Consider the following 21,028-nt stretch of genomic DNA (forward strand, 5'->3'; position numbering starts at 1 on the left):
GAAGCCATTCTCATTCTCTGGAATGAGACAGAAAAACGCAATCACTGTAACATGGAGCCACAATTGCTTGGTAGAAATGCAATTACACTCCATAGGTGATTGCGATTTGCCTTTTGCAATCCCAGTATTGAACCCGGCCTAAGGGGGACCAGCTGGATCCCAATTATTTATCAGGTGGTCGTTGTGTTCCCCGACTTTGCACTTGATGGTGTAAGAGTGGAACCCTTTAAGACCACCTATCCCCCTCTTCCCTCTCCAAAACGCTATACTCTATTCCTCTCTCACTCCCATCACCTAACCCGCCCTAATAGAGTCTACCTTACCATGGTGGGCCTGCTTACAATCCTATTGGCCAAAATGTGATTTAGTTTTAGCCAACTGGATTAGCCAAAGGACTCTGTTAAAAAAAGAATATAATAAACTATCTTAGATGGAGATTAAGTAATTAGGGCCCTTTTTTATTAAGCACGTTTCGATTTAAAAATTGTATCGTTCCCATTTTGCCAATAGCAACAGCACGGCGATGAACATGTGAATTGCATTGCCGGGTTTTTGCTAGTGCAATTGGTATTTTCCAGAATTACAATTGTTGGCCTGCATCTTTTTTTGTTTTGTTTGCGTTTCTATGCTTTGACCCTTTTTGGTGAGGATTGGTATGGCTATGGGGAGGAGGAGGCCATTATTAGAATTTGGGGGTATATTTAAATCATTTTAAATACGCCCCTGAGTTCTACATTGCAGGTTGCAACAATTTGTAATCACCAATAAAGTTCTCTTAAGGGCCAGTTCACACTTGGGGTGCTTTTATAAGTAGTTTTTCTGCTCTTTGCTGATAGCCGGTATTGAGCAAAGCACTGCGGTAAATCCTTGCAGTGCCTGTGATGTGCGTATATCGCAAAAGTGCACTGCGTGTAACATTTTGCTGGCAGTTAGAACGCCATTCTCATTCTCTGGAATGAGACTGAAAAACGCAATCACTGTAACATGGAGCCACAATTGCTTGGTAGATATGCAATTACACTTCATAGGTGATTGCGATTTGCCTTTTGCAATCCCAGTGTTGAACCCGGCCTAAGGGGGACCAGCTGGATCCCAATTATTTATCAGGTGGTCGCTGTGTTCCCCGACTTTGCACTTGATGGTGTAAGAGTGGTACCCCTTAAGACCACCTATCCCCATCTTCCTTCTCCAAAACGCTATCCCCTATTCCTCTCTCACTCCTATTCCCTAACCCGCCCTAATAGAGTCTACCTTACCATGGTGGGCCGGCTTACAATCCTATTGGCCAAAATGTGATTTAGTTTTAGCCAACTGGATTAGCCAAAGGACTCTGTTAAAAAAAGAATATAATAAACTATCTTAGATGGAGATTAAGTAATTAGGGCCCTTTTTTATTAAGCACGTTTCGATTTAAAAATTGTATCGTTCCCATTTTGCCAATAGCAACAGCACGGCGATGAACATGTGAATTGCATTGCCGGGTTTTTGCTAGTGCAATTGGTATTTTCCAGAATTACAATTGTTGGCCTGCATCTTTTTTTGTTTTGTTTGCAGTTCTATGCTTTGTACCTTTTTGGTGAGGATTGGTATGGCTATGGGGAGGAGGAGGCCATTATTAGAATTTGGGGGTATATTTAAATCATTTTAAATACGCCCCTGAGTTCTACATTGCAGGTTGCAACAATTTGTAATCACCAATAAAGTTCTCTTAAGGGCCAGTTCACACTTGGGGTGCTTTTATAAGTAGTTTTTCTGCTCTTTGCTGATAGCCGGTATTGAGCAAAGCACTGCGGTAAATCCTTGCAGTGCCTGTGATGTGCGTATATCGCAAAAGTGCACTGCGTGTAACATTTTGCTGGCAGTTAGAACGCCATTCTCATTCTCTGGAATGAGACTGAAAAACGCAATCACTGTAACATGGAGCCACATTTGCTTGGTAGATATGCAATTACACTTCATAGGCGATTGCGATTTGCCTTTTGCGATCCCAGTGTTGAACCCGGCCTAAGGGGGACCAGCTGGATCCCAATTATTTATCAGGTGGTCGCTGTGTTCCCCGACTTTGCACTTGATGGTGTAAGAGTGGTACCCCTTAAGACCACCTATCCCCATCTTCCTTCTCCAAAACGCTATCCCCTATTCCTCTCTCACTCCTATTCCCTAACCCGCCCTAATAGAGTCTACCTTACCATGGTGGGCCGGCTTACAATCCTATTGGCCAAAATGTGATTTAGTTTTAGCCAACTGGATTAGCCAAAGGACTCTGTTAAAAAAAGAATATAATAAACTATTTTAGATGGAGATTAAGTAATTAGGGCCCTTTTTATTAAGCACGTTTCGATTTAAAAATTGTATCGTTCCCATTTTGCCAATAGCAACAGCACGGCGATGAACATGTGAATTGCATTGCCGGGTTTTTGCTAGTGCAATTGGTATTATCCAGAATTACAATTGTTGGCCTGCATCTTTTTTTGTTTTGTTTGCGTTTCTATGCTTTGACCCTTTTTGGTGAGGATTGGTATGGCTATGGGGAGGAGGAGGCCATTATTAGAATTTGGGGGTATATTTAAATCATTTGAAATATGCCCCTGAGTTCTACTCTGCAGGTTGCAACAATTTGTAATCACCAATAAAGTTCTCTTAAGGGCCAGTTTACACTTGGGGTGCTTTAATAAGTAGTTTTTCTGCTCTTTGCTGATAGCCGGTATTCAGCAAAGCACTGCGGTAAATCCTTGCAGTGCCTGTGATGTGCGTATATCGCAAAAGTGCACTGCGTGCAACATTTTGCTGGCAGTTAGAAGCCATTCTCATTCTCTGGAATGAGACAGAAAAACGCAATCACTGTAACATGGAGCCACAATTGCTTGGTAGAAATGCAATTACACTCCATAGGTGATTGCGATTTGCCTTTTGCAATCCCAGTATTGAACCCGGCCTAAGGGGGACCAGCTGGATCCCAATTATTTATCAGGTGGTCGTTGTGTTCCCCGACTTTGCACTTGATGGTGTAAGAGTGGAACCCTTTAAGACCACCTATCCCCCTCTTCCCTCTCCAAAACGCTATACTCTATTCCTCTCTCACTCCCATCACCTAACCCGCCCTAATAGAGTCTACCTTACCATGGTGGGCCTGATTACAATCCTATTGGCCAAAATGTGATTTAGTTTTAGCCAACTGGATTAGCCAAAGGACTCTGTTAAAAAAAGAATATAATAAACTATCTTAGATGGAGATTAAGTAATTAGGGCCCTTTTTTATTAAGCACGTTTCGATTTAAAAATTGTATCGTTCCCATTTTGCCAATAGCAACAGCACGGCGATGAACATGTGAATTGCATTGCCGGGTTTTTGCTAGTGCAATTGGTATTTTCCAGAATTACAATTGTTGGCCTGCATCTTTTTTTGTTTTGTTTGCGTTTCTATGCTTTGACCCTTTTTGGTGAGGATTGGTACGGCTATGGGGAGGAGGAGGCCATTATTAGAATTTGGGGGTATATTTAAATCATTTTAAATATGCCCCTGAGTTCTACTCTGCAGGTTGCAACAATTTGTAATCACCAATAAAGTTCTCTTAAGGGCCAGTTTACACTTGGGGTGCTTTAATAAGTAGTTTTTCTGCTCTTTGCTGATAGCCGGTATTCAGCAAAGCACTGCGGTAAATCCTTGCAGTGCCTGTGATGTGCGTATATCGCAAAAGTGCACTGCGTGCAACATTTTGCTGGCAGTTAGAAGCCATTCTCATTCTCTGGAATGAGACAGAAAAACGCAATCACTGTAACATGGAGCCACAATTGCTTGGTAGAAATGCAATTACACTCCATAGGTGATTGCGATTTGCCTTTTGCAATCCCAGTATTGAACCCGGCCTAAGGGGGACCAGCTGGATCCCAATTATTTATCAGGTGGTCGTTGTGTTCCCCGACTTTGCACTTGATGGTGTAAGAGTGGAACCCTTTAAGACCACCTATCCCCCTCTTCCCTCTCCAAAACGCTATACTCTATTCCTCTCTCACTCCCATCACCTAACCCGCCCTAATAGAGTCTACCTTACCATGGTGGGCCTGCTTACAATCCTATTGGCCAAAATGTGATTTAGTTTTAGCCAACTGGATTAGCCAAAGGACTCTGTTAAAAAAAGAATATAATAAACTATCTTAGATGGAGATTAAGTAATTAGGGCCCTTTTTTATTAAGCACGTTTCGATTTAAAAATTGTATCGTTCCCATTTTGCCAATAGCAACAGCACGGCGATGAACATGTGAATTGCATTGCCGGGTTTTTGCTAGTGCAATTGGTATTTTCCAGAATTACAATTGTTGGCCTGCATCTTTTTTTGTTTTGTTTGCGTTTCTATGCTTTGACCCTTTTTGGTGAGGATTGGTATGGCTATGGGGAGGAGGAGGCCATTATTAGAATTTGGGGGTATATTTAAATCATTTTAAATATGCCCCTGAGTTCTACTCTGCAGGTTGCAACAATTTGTAATCACCAATAAAGTTCTCTTAAGGGCCAGTTTACACTTGGGGTGCTTTAATAAGTAGTTTTTCTGCTCTTTGCTGATAGCCGGTATTCAGCAAAGCACTGCGGTAAATCCTTGCAGTGCCTGTGATGTGCGTATATCGCAAAAGTGCACTGCGTGCAACATTTTGCTGGCAGTTAGAAGCCATTCTCATTCTCTGGAATGAGACAGAAAAACGCAATCACTGTAACATGGAGCCACAATTGCTTGGTAGAAATGCAATTACACTCCATAGGTGATTGCGATTTGCCTTTTGCAATCCCAGTATTGAACCCGGCCTAAGGGGGACCAGCTGGATCCCAATTATTTATCAGGTGGTCGTTGTGTTCCCCGACTTTGCACTTGATGGTGTAAGAGTGGAACCCTTTAAGACCACCTATCCCCCTCTTCCCTCTCCAAAACGCTATACTCTATTCCTCTCTCACTCCCATCACCTAACCCGCCCTAATAGAGTCTACCTTACCATGGTGGGCCGGCTTACAATCCTATTGGCCAAAATGTGATTTAGTTTTAGCCAACTGGATTAGCCAAAGGACTCTGTTAAAAAAAGAATATAATAAACTATCTTAGATGGAGATTAACTAATTAGCGCCCTTTTTTATTAAGCATGTTTCGATTTAAAAATTGTATCGTTTACATGTTTCCAATAGCAACAGCACGGCGATGAACATGTGAATTGCATTGCCGGGTTTTTGCTAGTGCAATTGGTATTTTCCAGAATTACAATTGTTGGCTTGCATCTTTTTTTGTTTTGTTTGCAGTTCTATGCTTTGTACCTTTTTGGTGAGGATTGGTATGGCTATGGGGAGGAGGAGGCGATTATTAGAATTTGGGGGTATATTTAAATCATTTTAAATACGCCCCTGAGTTCTACATTGCAGGTTGCAACAATTTGTAATCACCAATAAAGTTCTCTTAAGGGCCAGTTCACACTTGGGGTGCTTTTATAAGTAGTTTTTCTGCTCTTTGCTGATAGCCGGTATTGAGCAAAGCACTGCGGTAAATCCTTGCAGTGCCTGTGATGTGCGTATATCGCAAAAGTGCACTGCGTGTAACATTTTGCTGGCAGTTAGAACGCCATTCTCATTCTCTGGAATGAGACTGAAAAACGCAATCACTGTAACATGGAGCCACAATTGCTTGGTAGATATGCAATTACACTTCATAGGTGATTGCGATTTGCCTTTTGCGATCCCAGTGTTGAACCCGGCCTAAGGGGGACCAGCTGGATCCCAATTATTTATCAGGTGGTCGCTGTGTTCCCCGACTTTGCACTTGATGGTGTAAGAGTGGTACCCCTTAAGACCACCTATCCCCATCTTCCTTCTCCAAAACGCTATCCCCTATTCCTCTCTCACTCCTATTCCCTAACCCGCCCTAATAGAGTCTACCTTACCATGGTGGGCCGGCTTACAATCCTATTGGCCAAAATGTGATTTAGTTTTAGCCAACTGGATTAGCCAAAGGACTCTGTTAAAAAAAGAATATAATAAACTATCTTAGATGGAGATTAAGTAATTAGGGCCCTTTTTTATTAAGCACGTTTCGATTTAAAAATTGTATCGTTCCCATTTTGCCAATAGCAACAGCACGGCGATGAACATGTGAATTGCATTGCCGGGTTTTTGCTAGTGCAATTGGTATTTTCCAGAATTACAATTGTTGGCCTGCATCTTTTTTTGTTTTGTTTGCGTTTCTATGCTTTGACCCTTTTTGGTGAGGATTGGTATGGCTATGGGGAGGAGGAGGCCATTATTAGAATTTGGGGGTATATTTAAATCATTTTAAATATGCCCCTGAGTTCTACTCTGCAGGTTGCAACAATTTGTAATCACCAATAAAGTTCTCTTAAGGGCCAGTTTACACTTGGGGTGCTTTAATAAGTAGTTTTTCTGCTCTTTGCTGATAGCCGGTATTCAGCAAAGCACTGCGGTAAATCCTTGCAGTGCCTGTGATGTGCGTATATCGCAAAAGTGCACTGCGTGCAACATTTTGCTGGCAGTTAGAAGCCATTCTCATTCTCTGGAATGAGACAGAAAAACACAATCACTGTAACATGGAGCCACAATTGCTTGGTAGAAATGCAATTACACTCCATAGGTGATTGCGATTTGCCTTTTGCAATCCCAGTATTGAACCCGGCCTAAGGGGGACCAGCTGGATCCCAATTATTTATCAGGTGGTCGTTGTGTTCCCCGACTTTGCACTTGATGGTGTAAGAGTGGAACCCTTTAAGACCACCTATCCCCCTCTTCCCTCTCCAAAACGCTATACTCTATTCCTCTCTCACTCCCATCACCTAACCCGCCCTAATAGAGTCTACCTTACCATGGTGGGCCGGCTTACAATCCTATTGGCCAAAATGTGATTTAGTTTTAGCCAACTGGATTAGCCAAAGGACTCTGTTAAAAAAAGAATATAATAAACTATCTTAGATGGAGATTAACTAATTAGCGCCCTTTTTTATTAATCATGTTTCGATTTAAAAATTGTATCGTTTACATTTTTCCAATAGCAACAGCACGGCGATGAACATGTGAATTGCATTGCCGGGTTTTTGCTAGTGCAATTGGTATTTTCCAGAATTACAATTGTTGGCCTGCATCTTTTTTTGTTTTGTTTGCAGTTCTATGCTTTGTACCTTTTTGGTGAGGATTGGTATGACTATGGGGAGGAGGAGGCGATTATTAGAATTTGGGGGTATATTTAAATCATTTTAAATACGCCCCTGAGTTCTACATTGCAGGTTGCAACAATTTGTAATCACCAATAAAGTTCTCTTAAGGGCCAGTTCACACTTGGGGTGCTTTTATAAGTAGTTTTTCTGCTCTTTGCTGATAGCCGGTATTGAGCAAAGCACTGCGGTAAATCCTTGCAGTGCCTGTGATGTGCGTATATCGCAAAAGTGCACTGCGTGTGACATTTTGCTGGCAGTTAGAACGCCATTCTCATTCTCTGGAATGAGACTGAAAAACGCAATCACTGTAACATGGAGCCACAATTGCTTGGTAGATATGCAATTACACTCCATAGGCGATTGCGATTTGCCTTTTGCGATCCCAGTGTTGAACCCGGCCTAAGGGGGACCAGCTGGATCCCAATTATTTATCAGGTGGTCGCTGTGTTCCCCGACTTTGCACTTGATGGTGTAAGAGTGGTACCCCTTAAGACCACCTATCCCCATCTTCCTTCTCCAAAACGCTATCCCCTATTCCTCTCTCACTCCTATTCCCTAACCCGCCCTAATAGAGTCTACCTTACCATGGTGGGCCGGCTTACAATCCTATTGGCCAAAATGTGATTTAGTTTTAGCCAACTGGATTAGCCAAAGGACTCTGTTAAAAAAAGAATATAATAAACTATCTTAGATGGAGATTAAGTAATTAGGGCCCTTTTTATTAAGCACGTTTCGATTTAAAAATTGTATCGTTCCCATTTTGCCAATAGCAACAGCACGGCGATGAACATGTGAATTGCATTGCCGGGTTTTTGCTAGTGCAATTGGTATTATCCAGAATTACAATTGTTGGCCTGCATCTTTTTTTGTTTTGTTTGCGTTTCTATGCTTTGACCCTTTTTGGTGAGGATTGGTATGGCTATGGGGAGGAGGAGGCCATTATTAGAATTTGGGGGTATATTTAAATCATTTTAAATATGCCCCTGAGTTCTACTCTGCAGGTTGCAACAATTTGTAATCACCAATAAAGTTCTCTTAAGGGCCAGTTTACACTTGGGGTGCTTTAATAAGTAGTTTTTCTGCTCTTTGCTGATAGCCGGTATTCAGCAAAGCACTGCGGTAAATCCTTGCAGTGCCTGTGATGTGCGTATATCGCAAAAGTGCACTGCGTGCAACATTTTGCTGGCAGTTAGAAGCCATTCTCATTCTCTGGAATGAGACAGAAAAACGCAATCACTGTAACATGGAGCCACAATTGCTTGGTAGAAATGCAATTACACTCCATAGGTGATTGCGATTTGCCTTTTGCAATCCCAGTATTGAACCCGGCCTAAGGGGGACCAGCTAGATCCCAATTTTTTATCAGGTGGTCGTTGTGTTCCCCGACTTTGCACTTGATGGTGTAAGAGTGGAACCCTTTAAGACCACCTATCCCCCTCTTCCCTCTCCAAAACGCTATACTCTATTCCTCTCTCACTCCCATCACCTAACCCGCCCTAATAGAGTCTACCTTACCATGGTGGGCCTGCTTACAATCCTATTGGCCAAAATGTGATTTAGTTTTAGCCAACTGGATTAGCCAAAGGACTCTGTTAAAAAAAGAATATAATAAACTATCTTAGATGGAGATTAAGTAATTAGGGCCCTTTTTTATTAAGCACGTTTCGATTTAAAAATTGTATCGTTCCCATTTTGCCAATTGCAACAGCACGGCGATGAACATGTGAATTGCATTGCCGGGTTTTTGCTAGTGCAATTGGTATTTTCCAGAATTACAATTGTTGGCCTGCATCTTTTTTTGTTTTGTTTGCGTTTCTATGCTTTGACCCTTTTTGGTGAGGATTGGTATGGCTATGGGGAGGAGGAGGCCATTATTAGAATTTGGGGGTATATTTAAATCATTTTAAATATGCCCCTGAGTTCTACTCTGCAGGTTGCAACAATTTGTAATCACCAATAAAGTTCTCTTAAGGGCCAGTTTACACTTGGGGTGCTTTAATAAGTAGTTTTTCTGCTCTTTGCTGATAGCCGGTATTCAGCAAAGCACTGCGGTAAATCCTTGCAGTGCCTGTGATGTGCGTATATCGCAAAAGTGCACTGCGTGCAACATTTTGCTGGCAGTTAGAAGCCATTCTCATTCTCTGGAATGAGACAGAAAAACGCAATCACTGTAACATGGAGCCACAATTGCTTGGTAGAAATGCAATTACACTCCATAGGTGATTGCGATTTGCCTTTTGCAATCCCAGTATTGAACCCGGCCTCAGGGGGACCAGCTGGATCCCAATTATTTATCAGGTGGTGGTTGTGTTCCCCGACTTTGCACTTGATGGTGTAAGAGTGGAACCCTTTAAGACCACCTATCCCCCTCTTCCCTCTCCAAAACGCTATACTCTATTCCTCTCTCACTCCCATCACCTAACCCGCCCTAATAGAGTCTACCTTACCATGGTGGGCCGGCTTACAATCCTATTGGCCAAAATGTGATTTAGTTTTAGCCAACTGGATTAGCCAAAGGACTCTGTTAAAAAAAGAATATAATAAACTATCTTAGATGGAGATTAACTAATTAGCGCCCTTTTTTATTAAGCATGTTTCGATTTAAAAATTGTATCGTTTACATGTTTCCAATAGCAACAGCACGGCGATGAACATGTGAATTGCATTGCCGGGTTTTTGCTAGTGCAATTGGTATTTTCCAGAATTACAATTGTTGGCCTGCATCTTTTTTTGTTTTGTTTGCAGTTCTATGCTTTGTACCTTTTTGGTGAGGATTGGTATGGCTATGGGGAGGAGGAGGCGATTATTAGAATTTGGGGGTATATTTAAATCATTTTAAATACGCCCCTGAGTTCTACATTGCAGGTTGCAACAATTTGTAATCATCAATAAAGTTCTCTTAAGGGCCAGTTCACACTTGGGGTGCTTTTATAAGTAGTTTTTCTGCTCTTTGCTGATAGCCGGTATTGAGCAAAGCACTGCGGTAAATCCTTGCAGTGCCTGTGATGTGCGTATATATCGCAAAAGTGCACTGCGTGTAACATTTTGCTGGCAGTTAGAACGCCATTCTCATTCTCTGGAATGAGACTGAAAAACGCAATCACTGTAACATGGAGCCACAATTGCTTGGTAGATATGCAATTACACTCCATAGGCGATTGCGATTTGCCTTTTGCGATCCCAGTGTTGAACCCGGCCTAAGGGGGACCAGCTGGATCCCAATTATTTATCAGGTGGTCGCTGTGTTCCCCGACTTTGCACTTGATGGTGTAAGAGTGGTACCCCTTAAGACCACCTATCCCCATCTTCCTTCTCCAAAACGCTATCCCCTATTCCTCTCTCACTCCTATTCCCTAACCCGCCCTAATAGAGTCTACCTTACCATGGTGGGCCTGCTTACAATCCTATTGGCCAAAATGTGATTTAGTTTTAGCCAACTGGATTAGCCAAAGGACTCTGTTAAAAAAAGAATATAATAAACTATCTTAGATGGAGATTAAGTAATTAGGGCCCTTTTTTATTAAGCACGTTTCGATTTAAAAATTGTATCGTTCCCATTTTGCCAATAGCAACAGCACGGCGATGAACATGTGAATTGCATTGCCGGGTTTTTGCTAGTGCAATTGGTATTTTCCAGAATTACAATTGTTGGCCTGCATCTTTTTTTTGTTTTGTTTGCGTTTCTATGCTTTGACCCTTTTTGGTGAGGATTGGTATGGCTATGGGGAGGAGGAGGCCATTATTAGAATTTGGGGGTATATTTAAATCATTTTAAATATGCCCCTGAGTTCTACTCTGCAGGTTGCAACAATTTGTAATCACCAATAAAGTTCTCTTAAGGGCCAGTTTACACTTGGGGTGCTTTAATAAGTAGTTTTTCTGCTCTTTGCTGATAGCCGGTATTCAGCAAAGCACTGCGGTAAATCCTTGCAGTGCCTGTGATGTGCGTATATCGCAAAAGTGCACTGCGTGCAACATTTTGCTGGCAGTTAGAAGCCATTCTCATTCTCTGGAATGAGACAGAAAAACGCAATCACTGTAACATGGAGCCACAATTGCTTGGTAGAAATGCAATTACACTCCATAGGTGATTGCGATTTGCCTTTTGCAATCCCAGTATTGAACCCGGCCTCAGAGGGACCAGCTGGATCCCAATTATTTATCAGGTGGTGGTTGTGTTCCCCGACTTTGCACTTGATGGTGTAAGAGTGGAACCCTTTAAGACCACCTATCCCCCTCTTCCCTCTCCAAAACGCTATACTCTATTCCTCTCTCACTCCCATCACCTAACCCGCCCTAATAGAGTCTACCTTACCATGGTGGGCCGGCTTACAATCCTATTGGCCAAAATGTGATTTAGTTTTAGCCAACTGGATTAGCCAAAGGACTCTGTTAAAAAAAGAATATAATAAACTATCTTAGATGGAGATTAACTTATTAGCGCCCTTTTTTATTAAGCATGTTTCGATTTAAAAATTGTATCGTTTACATTTTTCCAATAGCAACAGCACGGCGATGAACATGTGAATTGCATTGCCGGGTTTTTGCTAGTGCAATTGGTATTTTCCAGAATTACAATTGTTGGCCTGCATCTTTTTTTGTTTTGTTTGCAGTTCTATGCTTTGTACCTTTTTGGTGCGGATTGGTATGGCTATGGGGAGGAGGAGGCGATTATTAGAATTTGGGGGTATATTTAAATCATTTAAAATACGCCCCTGAGTTCTACATTGCAGGTTGCAACAATTTGTAATCACCAATAAAGTTCTCTTAAGGGCCAGTTCACACTTGGGGTGCTTTCATAAGTAGTTTTTCTGCTCTTTGCTGATAGCCGGTATTCAGCAAAGCACTGCGGTAAATCCTTGCAGTGCCTGTGATGTGCGTATATCGCAAAAGTGCACTGCGTGTAACATTTTGCTGGCAGTTAGAACGCCATTCTCATTCTCTGGAATGAGACTGAAAAACGCAATCACTGTAACATGGAGCCACAATTGCTTGGTAGATATGCAATTACACTCCATAGGCGATTGCGATTTGCCTTTTGCGATCCCAGTGTTGAACCCGGCCTAAGGGGGACCAGCTGGATCCCAATTATTTATCAGGTGGTCGCTGTGTTCCCCGACTTTGCACTTGATGGTGTAAGAGTGGTACCCCTTAAGACCACCTATCCCCATCTTCCTTCTCCAAAACGCTATCCCCTATTCCTCTCTCACTCCTATTCCCTAACCCGCCCTAATAGAGTCTACCTTACCATGGTGGGCCGGCTTACAATCCTATTGGCCAAAATGTGATTTCGTTTTAGCCAACTGCATTAGCCAAAGGACTCTGTTAAAAAAAGAATATAATAAACTATCTTAGATGGAGATTAAGTAATTAGGGCCCTTTTTATTAAGCACGTTTCGATTTAAAAATTGTATCGTTCCCATTTTGCCAATAGCAACAGCACGGCGATGAACATGTGAATTGCATTGCCGGGTTTTTGCTAGTGCAATTGGTATTTTCCAGAATTACAATTGTTGGCCTGCATCTTTTTTTGTTTTGTTTGCGTTTCTATGCTTTGACCCTTTTTGGTGAGGATTGGTATGGCTATGGGGAGGAGGAGGCCATTATTAGAATTTGGGGGTATATTTAAATCATTTTAAATATGCCCCTGAGTTCTACTCTGCAGGTTGCAACAATTTGTAATCACCAATAAAGTTCTCTTAAGGGCCAGTTTACACTTGGGGTGCTTTAATAAGTAGTTTTTCTGCTCTTTGCTGATAGCCGGTATTCAGCAAAGCACTGCGGTAAATCCTTGCAGTGCCTGTGATGTGCGTATATCGCAAAAGTGCACTGCGTGCAACATTTTGCTGGCAGTTAGAAGCCATTCTCATTTTCTGGAATGAGACAGAAAAACGCAATCACTGTAACATGGAGCCACAATTGCTTGGTAGAAATGCAATTACACTCCATAGGTGATTGCGATTTGCCTTTTGCAATCCCAGTATTGAACCCGGCCTAAGGGGGACCAGCTGGATCCCAATTATTTATCAGGTGGTCGTTGTGTTCCCCGACTTTGCACTTGATGGTGTAAGAGTGGAACCCTTTAAGACCACCTATCCCCCTCTTCCCTTTCCAAAACGCTATACTCTATTCCTCTCTCACTCCCATCACCTAACCCGCCCTAATAGAGTCTACCTTACCATGGTGGGCCGGCTTACAATCCTATTGGCCAAAATGTGATTTAGTTTTAGCCAACTGGATTAGCCAAAAGACTCTGTTAAAAAAAGAATATAATAAACTATCTTAGATGGAGATTAACTAATTCGCGCCCTTTTTTATTAAGCATGTTTCGATTTAAAAATTGTATCGTTTACATTTTTCCAATAGCAACAGCACGGCGATGAACATGTGAATTGCATTGCCGGGTTTTTGCTAGTGCAATTGGTATTTTCCAGAATTACAATTGTTGGCCTGCATCTTTTTTTGTTTTGTTTGCATTTCTATGCTTTGTACCTTTTTGGTGAGGATTGGTATGGCTATTGGGAGGATGAGGCCATTATTAGAATTTGGGGGTATATTTAAATCATTTTAAATACGCCCCTGAGTTCTACATTGCAGGTTGGAACAATTTGTAATCACCAATAAAGTACTCTTAAGGGCCAGTTCACACTTGGGGTGCTTTAATAAGTAGTTTTTCTGCTCTTTGCTGATAGCCGGTATTCAGCAAAGCACTGCGGTAAATCCTTGCAGTGCCTGTGATGTGCGTATATCGCAAAAGTTCACTGCGTGCAACATTTTGCTGGCAGTTAGAAGCCATTCTCATTCTCTGGAATGAGACCGAAAAACGCAATCACTGCAACATGGAGCCACAATTGCTTGGTAGAAATGCAATTACACTCCATAGGTGATTGCGATTTGCCTTTTGTGATCCCAGTGTTGAACCTGGCCTAAGGGGGACCAGCTGGATCCCAATTATTTATCAGGTGGTCGTTGTGTTCCCCGACTTTGCACTTGATGGTGTAAGAGTGGTACCCCTTAAGACCACCTATCCCCATCTTCCTTCTCCAAAACGCTATCCCCTATTCCTCTCTCACTCCCATCACCTAACCCGCCCTAATAGAGTCTACCTTACCATGGTGTAAAAAGACAAACCGAGAGCCCAATATAGTGTAGTAGGTATTAGCCCAAATGAATGGAGATGAAGGGTAAGTATTATACTTACAAAACTGGGTTACCGCTAAGGCAACCACTGTATAGGCAGGTGGGGAGTAAAAACCTGTCCCCACTCAGGAATAAAATGTCGCTCTCCGTGATAGAGGAAAAGAGGGTATATCACCCATCCACCAAGGGTGGTTCACTGGATCAATCGATGTACAGAGGCGCCAGTAGGATAAAAAGTACTAAAAAGTTTAAAATAACTAGGTGGTGGCGGTGGACCGACCAACCCAATATAGACACGATGCTGTCAATTAAAGTCAACGAAAATTTATTCACATACTCCAAAACATACACTGCGACGCGTTTCACGGGCATACAAAACCCGCTTCTTCAGGCATTAAACGATAGGAGTATCACACAGCTATAGGTCCTGAGCAGGCTTAGCACCTCTGTGGGACCAGCTGGATCCCAATCATCTATAAAGTGGTCGTTGTGTTCCCCAACTTTGCACTTGATGGTGTAAGAGTGGTACCCCTTAAGACCACCTATCCCCATCTTCCCTCTCCAAAACGCTATCCCCTATTCCTCTCTCACTCCCATTCCATTACCCGACTTAATAGAGTCTTCCTTACCATGGTGGGCCGGCTTACAATCCTATTGGCCAAAATGTGATTTAGTTTTAGCCAACTGGATTAGCCAAAGGACTCTGTTAAAAAAAGAATATAATAAACTATCTTAGATGGAAATTAACTAATTAGCGCCCTTTTTTATTAAGCATGTTTCGATTTAAAAATTGTATCGTTTACATTTTTCCAATAGCAACAGCACGGCAATGAACATGTAAATTGCATTGCCGTGTTTTTGCTAGTGCAATTGGTATTTTCTAGAATTACAATTGTTGGCCTGCGTCTTTTTTTGTTTTGTTTGCATTTCTTTGCTTTGTACCTTTTTGGTGAGGATTGGTATGGCTATGGGGAGGAGGAGGCCATTATTAGAATTTGATGGTATATTTAAATCATTTTAAATATGCCCCTTAGTTCTACTCTGCAGGTTGCAACAATTTGTAATCACCAATAAAGTTCTCTTAAGGGCCAGTTCACACTTGGGGTGCTTTAATAAGTAGTTTTTCTGCTCTTTGCTGATAGCCTGTATTCAGCAAAGCACTGCGGTAAATCCTTGCAGTGCCTGTGATGTGCGTATATCGCAAAAGTGCACTGCGTGCAACATTTTGCTGGCATCCTTAGCTGAAAACAGTTCAGCTAAGGATGGGAGTGGCTACCAAAAACATAGATGTAAACTGCCAGATACACACTTTCAATTATGATTGGCCAATCACTGACCAATTTTACCAAATGGGTGTAGTAATGAGAGATTACCTACCCAATCTGTTCGTAGTTTTCAATATCTGTTGAAACTCATACTACATGGAGATGATAAAATTGGTCAGTGATTGGCCAATCAAGATTGAAAGTGTGTACCGGGCTTTAGGGAAACATGGAAAATTCCTTTACCTGCACTGAGCATTAATTGTACATTGCGATATAGCTGAAAGCAGCTGATTCAGTGTAAACCAGCCCTGCATCTATGTGTTTTAAAGGGACCCTGAATTAAAAATGAAATTGGTACTTACCTGGGGCTTCCTCCAGCCCACTGTAGGCTGCGAGGTCCCCCAGGGTCCTCTTGACTTCATGAAAGTGTGTACCTGGCAGCATCTATGCATTGCAGCAGGCCTGGTTTTTGGTAGCCACTCCCATCCTCAGCTGAACTGTTTTCCCAGTCCTGCTGGTGGCTCCGTTAACAGTGACTTTTGGGCTGAAAGTTGTCCATATACTTCCAGTAAGTCCACGTTCTGTGTCAGCATGACGGCCAATGTTACAGTCTGACGCAGGACTGTCACTCCGGCCAGCGTGATGATGCGTAGCGGCTGGCATGAGGACGCAGAGCATGGTCTTCCTGGAAGTATACGGACAACTTTCAGCCCAAAAGTCGCCATTAACAGAGCCACCAGCAGGGCTGGGAGAGGAGCCAGTAGGACACCGGGGGACCTTGCAGCCTATGGTGGGCTGGAGGAAGCCCCAGGTGAGTATTAATTTAATTTTTTACGACTGCTCAGCATCCCTTTAAATAAAAGCTTTTCACAACGCACTGCTGCATATACTTTTTATGCATTATGGCCTAATACATACAAATGTGCAGGAAAATGCACAGCGACTAATAGAGAGTGCAGAACAACTGTACAATTAAGATGCGTTATCTGTCGGCGGTGTAACTCTGCAGCTCCCATATCTGTTTAGCTTCTGCAAAATTCAGGTTCAGCCTCACAAACCCAGAGCCGGCATTTTCATAGGGTAAAGCTAAGGGCCCCTGAGCCCGCTGCCACACCCCCAGGTCTCCCCAACTTTCTTGTACTCTGCAGAGTGTTCAGCTGCAAAGTGAACTCCCCTGTCCGGCCGGCTCGCTCCTCCGTCAGTATGTGTGCTCCCGTCTTTCCTCTAGCTGCCTCTTCATGGCATATTATTACATAACAACATACCGCCAGGTCACGGTGCAGAGGCGCCCCTGCAGAGAGGAAGACAGCAGCGCATGGACTGATGGAGGAGCGTGTCGCCGGACAGGTGAGTTCGCTCTGCAGCTGGTTCGGGACCCGAAGGGGGTAGATTTATGAGAAACAAAGGGTCCTCTAATGCAGTATGCAGTTTCCTGGACGGACGGGGATCAGTCTCAGGGGTAATCGGGCAAGAACAGCGCTGGAGATTTGGGTGCTGCAATAGGTGCCATGTGAATTACGGCTATAGCAGCGCTCAGTCAGTAATTTGGGCGCCATTAAAAGACGAAGCCTAAATTATGATAAAAGCAGCACATGGAGGCTGCCATATTTATAAATATGGTGGGGGCGGGTTACTGCGCGCGCGACCTAGTGGACAGTGTCGTGCGCAGCGGGTTACGGGGGGAGGGGCTGGGGTGCGGCGGCATAGCTAGCATAGTTGCCTCAGTATAGGGAGTTTAGTTGCCCCAGTATGGCTAGTATAGTTACCCCAGTATAGCTAGTATTGTGACCAGTATACCTAGTATAGTCCCAGTATGGGTCAGTAGTGCCCTAGTATAGCGCCCAGTATAGCTAATATAGTGTCCAGTATGGGTAGGTAGTGCCCCAGTATAGCTAGTAAAGTGCCCAGTATAGTGCCCCAGTATGGCTAGTAAAGTGCCCAGCATGGCTAGGCTAGTATAGTTACCCCAGTATAGCTAGTATAGTGCCCCAGTATGGCTAGTAAAGTGCCCAGCATGGCTAGTATGGTTACCCCAGTATGGCTAGTATAGTGCCCCAGCATGGCTAGTATAGTGCCCAGCATGGCTAGTACAGTGCCCAGCTATAGCTAGTATAGTGTCCCAGCATGGCTAGTATAGTGTCCCAGCATGGCTAGTATAGTGTCCCAGCATGGCTAGTATAGTGTCCCAGCATGGCTAGTATAGTGTCCCAGCATGGCTAGTATAGTGCCCAGCATGGCTAGTATAGTGCCCAGCATGGCTAGTATAGTGCCCAGCATGGCTAGTAAAGTGCCCAGTATAGGTAGGTGGTGCCCACGCGGCCGCCGCTTCTGTTACCTTATGAGCGGGCGGGCGGCCGCTTCCGGATTCCCCCAGGCGCCGCTCTCCTTCATGCATGCAGTACTATCTCCTCCTATAACAGCAGCGCGTCTTGCGTCTGCTGTAAGGAGGGAAGGAGGCGGGGCAGCGGCTTCCTGTAGCGGCGATATGCATCCTGGGGGAATCCGGAAGCGGCCGCCCGCACATAAAGTAACAGAAGTGGCGGGCGCGGGGGGGACCAGGGGCAAGATGACAGACCCGCCGCGGCCCAGCTGGAAACTGCCAACGGACCGGCAGTGGGCCGCGGCCCGGTGGTTGGGGACCCCTGCCTTAGAGTGCTGAAATATATAATAATAATAATCCGAACATTTATATAGCGCTTTTCTCCTTTCAGACTCAAAGCGCTCAAGAGCTGCAACCACTGGGACGCATTCAAGAGGCCACCCTGCAGTGTTAGGGAGTCTTGCCTTGAAATCCTTACTGAATAGGTACTGACCCTAGCCAGGATTCAAACCCTGGTCTCCCATGTCAAAGGCAGTGCCCTTAACCAGTACACTATCCAGCCACTAGTACTCTGTTGAGCCACCATGAAATATTGACCTTTTTTTATTTCTATCCTCTCCTGGCAGAGAACTGGGCTTCCTAGAGTAAAGTAGTTTATGGCTGTAATTCCTTATCAGTAGTCTCACTGGGTCCTGACTGGAGAAAAACTGTTAAGGTGCCCATACATCAGGAGATCATGGGCAGATTCGACAAAGAGACAAATTGAACTCTAATCGAATCTGATTAGATAAATTTGTCTGTTAACCAAAGCTGCCCATATACTGCAGGCCAATTCCCGTCCAATTTAAGCATGAAATCTTAAGGGAATCGGCTGTGCCCACCGCGTCCGCCCCGCTGCTGCCCTCCTAATGTATAAATGTGCCCCCCCAGTGTGTGCATTTATGAATTACCTGTCCTCTAGCAGCCTCTGCGCGGTGTCCGTAACGTCCGAGCGGCTCTCTGTACACGCCACTGGCGCATAGTGTCTGGCGTTACACGCTGTGCGCTGGTGGCGTGTACGGAGGCTACCCGGAGGTTACAGACACCGTGAGGAGGCTGCTACAGGACAGGTAATGTATAAATGCACACACAGGTGGGCACATTTATACATTAAGGCGGCAGCGGCGGGGGTTTCGTGCTCATTTCAAAATCGGCCGCCATACCGCCGCACACCCGAGCAACCAACTTTCGGTCTTAAATGGGTTGTATCATCGATTGGGTCTGCACTTGGCGGCACTGATTTTCAACCAATTCGATAATAATCGAATTGGTTGGTCAATGGACCGCCAAATAGCCTGATGTATGGGCACCTTTAGTTGCATAATACAATATTACCTCTTTCAGGCAGAGAAAGAAGAAAAGCAGTGCTTCTGTTTTTCTTCATGCACACAAATTGTGAAGCAGCCTATTGATTTCAATAGGCTGCAATTCTGAATTTAGATGTGTGCATGTGAACAGTGCTGCTCAAATCCGGATCCGGGAGATGCCCGGATAGTTGCTATCTGGATATCTCCCAGTAAACCTGTGCGGTGTGGGCGGGGGGGGGGGGGGGGGGGGGGACAGGGGCCTTAAGGTATTCATTTTTTTCTGCTTTGTTTTACTCAAAGATGGTCTTTCATACCTTTTTTTTCTCAGAGATAATGTTGTCCTCAGTGTATCTTGTTTCTGGTGAGCCAGGGGCTGCATCCAAAGGTAATGATGTAGAGCCCCATAGAGTGCCATGGCAGATTTGTATGTCCCAGAATGCCAGTGGGATGAACATTGCGGAGCGGTCTAGGGTAGGGGGAAGAAGAGGAGACTGGTCAGGTGATCACACTTTTTCTAGGCAAAAACAGAAATTGAGAGACATTTGTATTGATACAGAAGAAAGGGACAGCATTGGCAAGCAAATCTGGATGCATGGAAGTCAGCTGTGTGCTAACCCTCTCTACTGGCACTAAATACAAAATAAGGGCTCGTTTCCATATAGTGCACTTTTATGTACACTTATGGAAATGCAATCGCAGGGACAGCAGACAGTGCATAGACTGCACTGTCTGCCATTACCATTCATGCACGGTGATTCAGCGCTGAATCGCTCATGGTTTGCTGCATTTCGGGGTGCTTTAGCCCGTCGCAAGCCCCGCTCATCCGCCGAGTGTGACGTGTAGCCACTGGGCTCTGCGCTTCAATGGAAAGAAGCCCTAAGGCTACACAACCATCAGCAGATGTCTATCTGGATCTGAAGTCACTAAATAAAATATAAGTAACCAGAAGGGGGCTACAGCAGCTACATATTACACACTCTACCTCCCTGTTATACCGGACTGTTATAAAAGTGAGGACACAATCAACAATAAAAAAGTTTATTTGCATTTTAAATTTTCAGTTGCGGGATCCTAGATACATTCTCTCATTTTCTGTCACATCAAGGGTCTTTAAAGGCGCTTCTCATTTTCCAACCTACCCAAAACTTAAAGAGACTCTGTAACAATTTTTTCAGCCTTAGTTCTTCTATCCTATGAGTTCATATGCCTGTTCTAATGTGCTGGGGCTTACTGCAGCTCTTCCTAATTACACTGTCTCTGTAATAAATCAATGTATCTTTCCTCTGTCCTGTTTGTCGGGCTAAGGCTTTGACTGTGTGGAATGTGCAGGGCTGCTTGTGATTGGTAGAAGCGATACACACCCTCTGCAGGCCCCCTGCATACTCACACACTATGCTTAGCTGAGCCTATTAGAAGCTGGTTAGTTTGTTTGTAAACATTGCCTAAAACTGTTAATTACAAGCCAGGATTGCAGCAGAGAGTGGCAGAAACAGCACAGAGGGGCACAGGAGAAAATAAGGAATAGAATGGTATGCTTTTTAGTGTAAGAATATTAGAGTACAGATTCTCTTTAACGTGGATCCGAGATAAACTTTTACTCATTGCATAATTGTGTTCCTTTCATATAGTTTATGGGGCATTCCTCAAGCCAAATACTTTGTTTTGTTTTAATACTCTAAATTCCCTAAAACTAAACAGGCCTCGCCCACAGCTCCTATTGTGCCTTGGCACTGTAGCAAGGGCTTATGGGAGCTCAGTC

At 43.7% G+C, this 21,028-nt stretch overlaps 1 protein-coding gene across 1 annotated transcript in view; it reads right to left on the minus strand.

Annotated features, from left to right (window-relative positions):
• LOC137540955 (uncharacterized) overlaps nt 1–21,028 on the minus strand; it is a 592,808-nt gene that overhangs the window by 531,397 nt on the left and 40,383 nt on the right. The window contains exon 2 of the mRNA XM_068262128.1: nt 19,584–19,735. The gene's annotated coding sequence lies outside the window, so the exon portion shown is untranslated. The remainder of the gene's footprint in view (nt 1–19,583; nt 19,736–21,028) is intronic.

This window comes from Hyperolius riggenbachi, chromosome 12, assembly GCF_040937935.1.
Source record: "Hyperolius riggenbachi isolate aHypRig1 chromosome 12, aHypRig1.pri, whole genome shotgun sequence".
NCBI classification, from domain to species: domain Eukaryota; kingdom Metazoa; phylum Chordata; class Amphibia; order Anura; family Hyperoliidae; genus Hyperolius; species Hyperolius riggenbachi.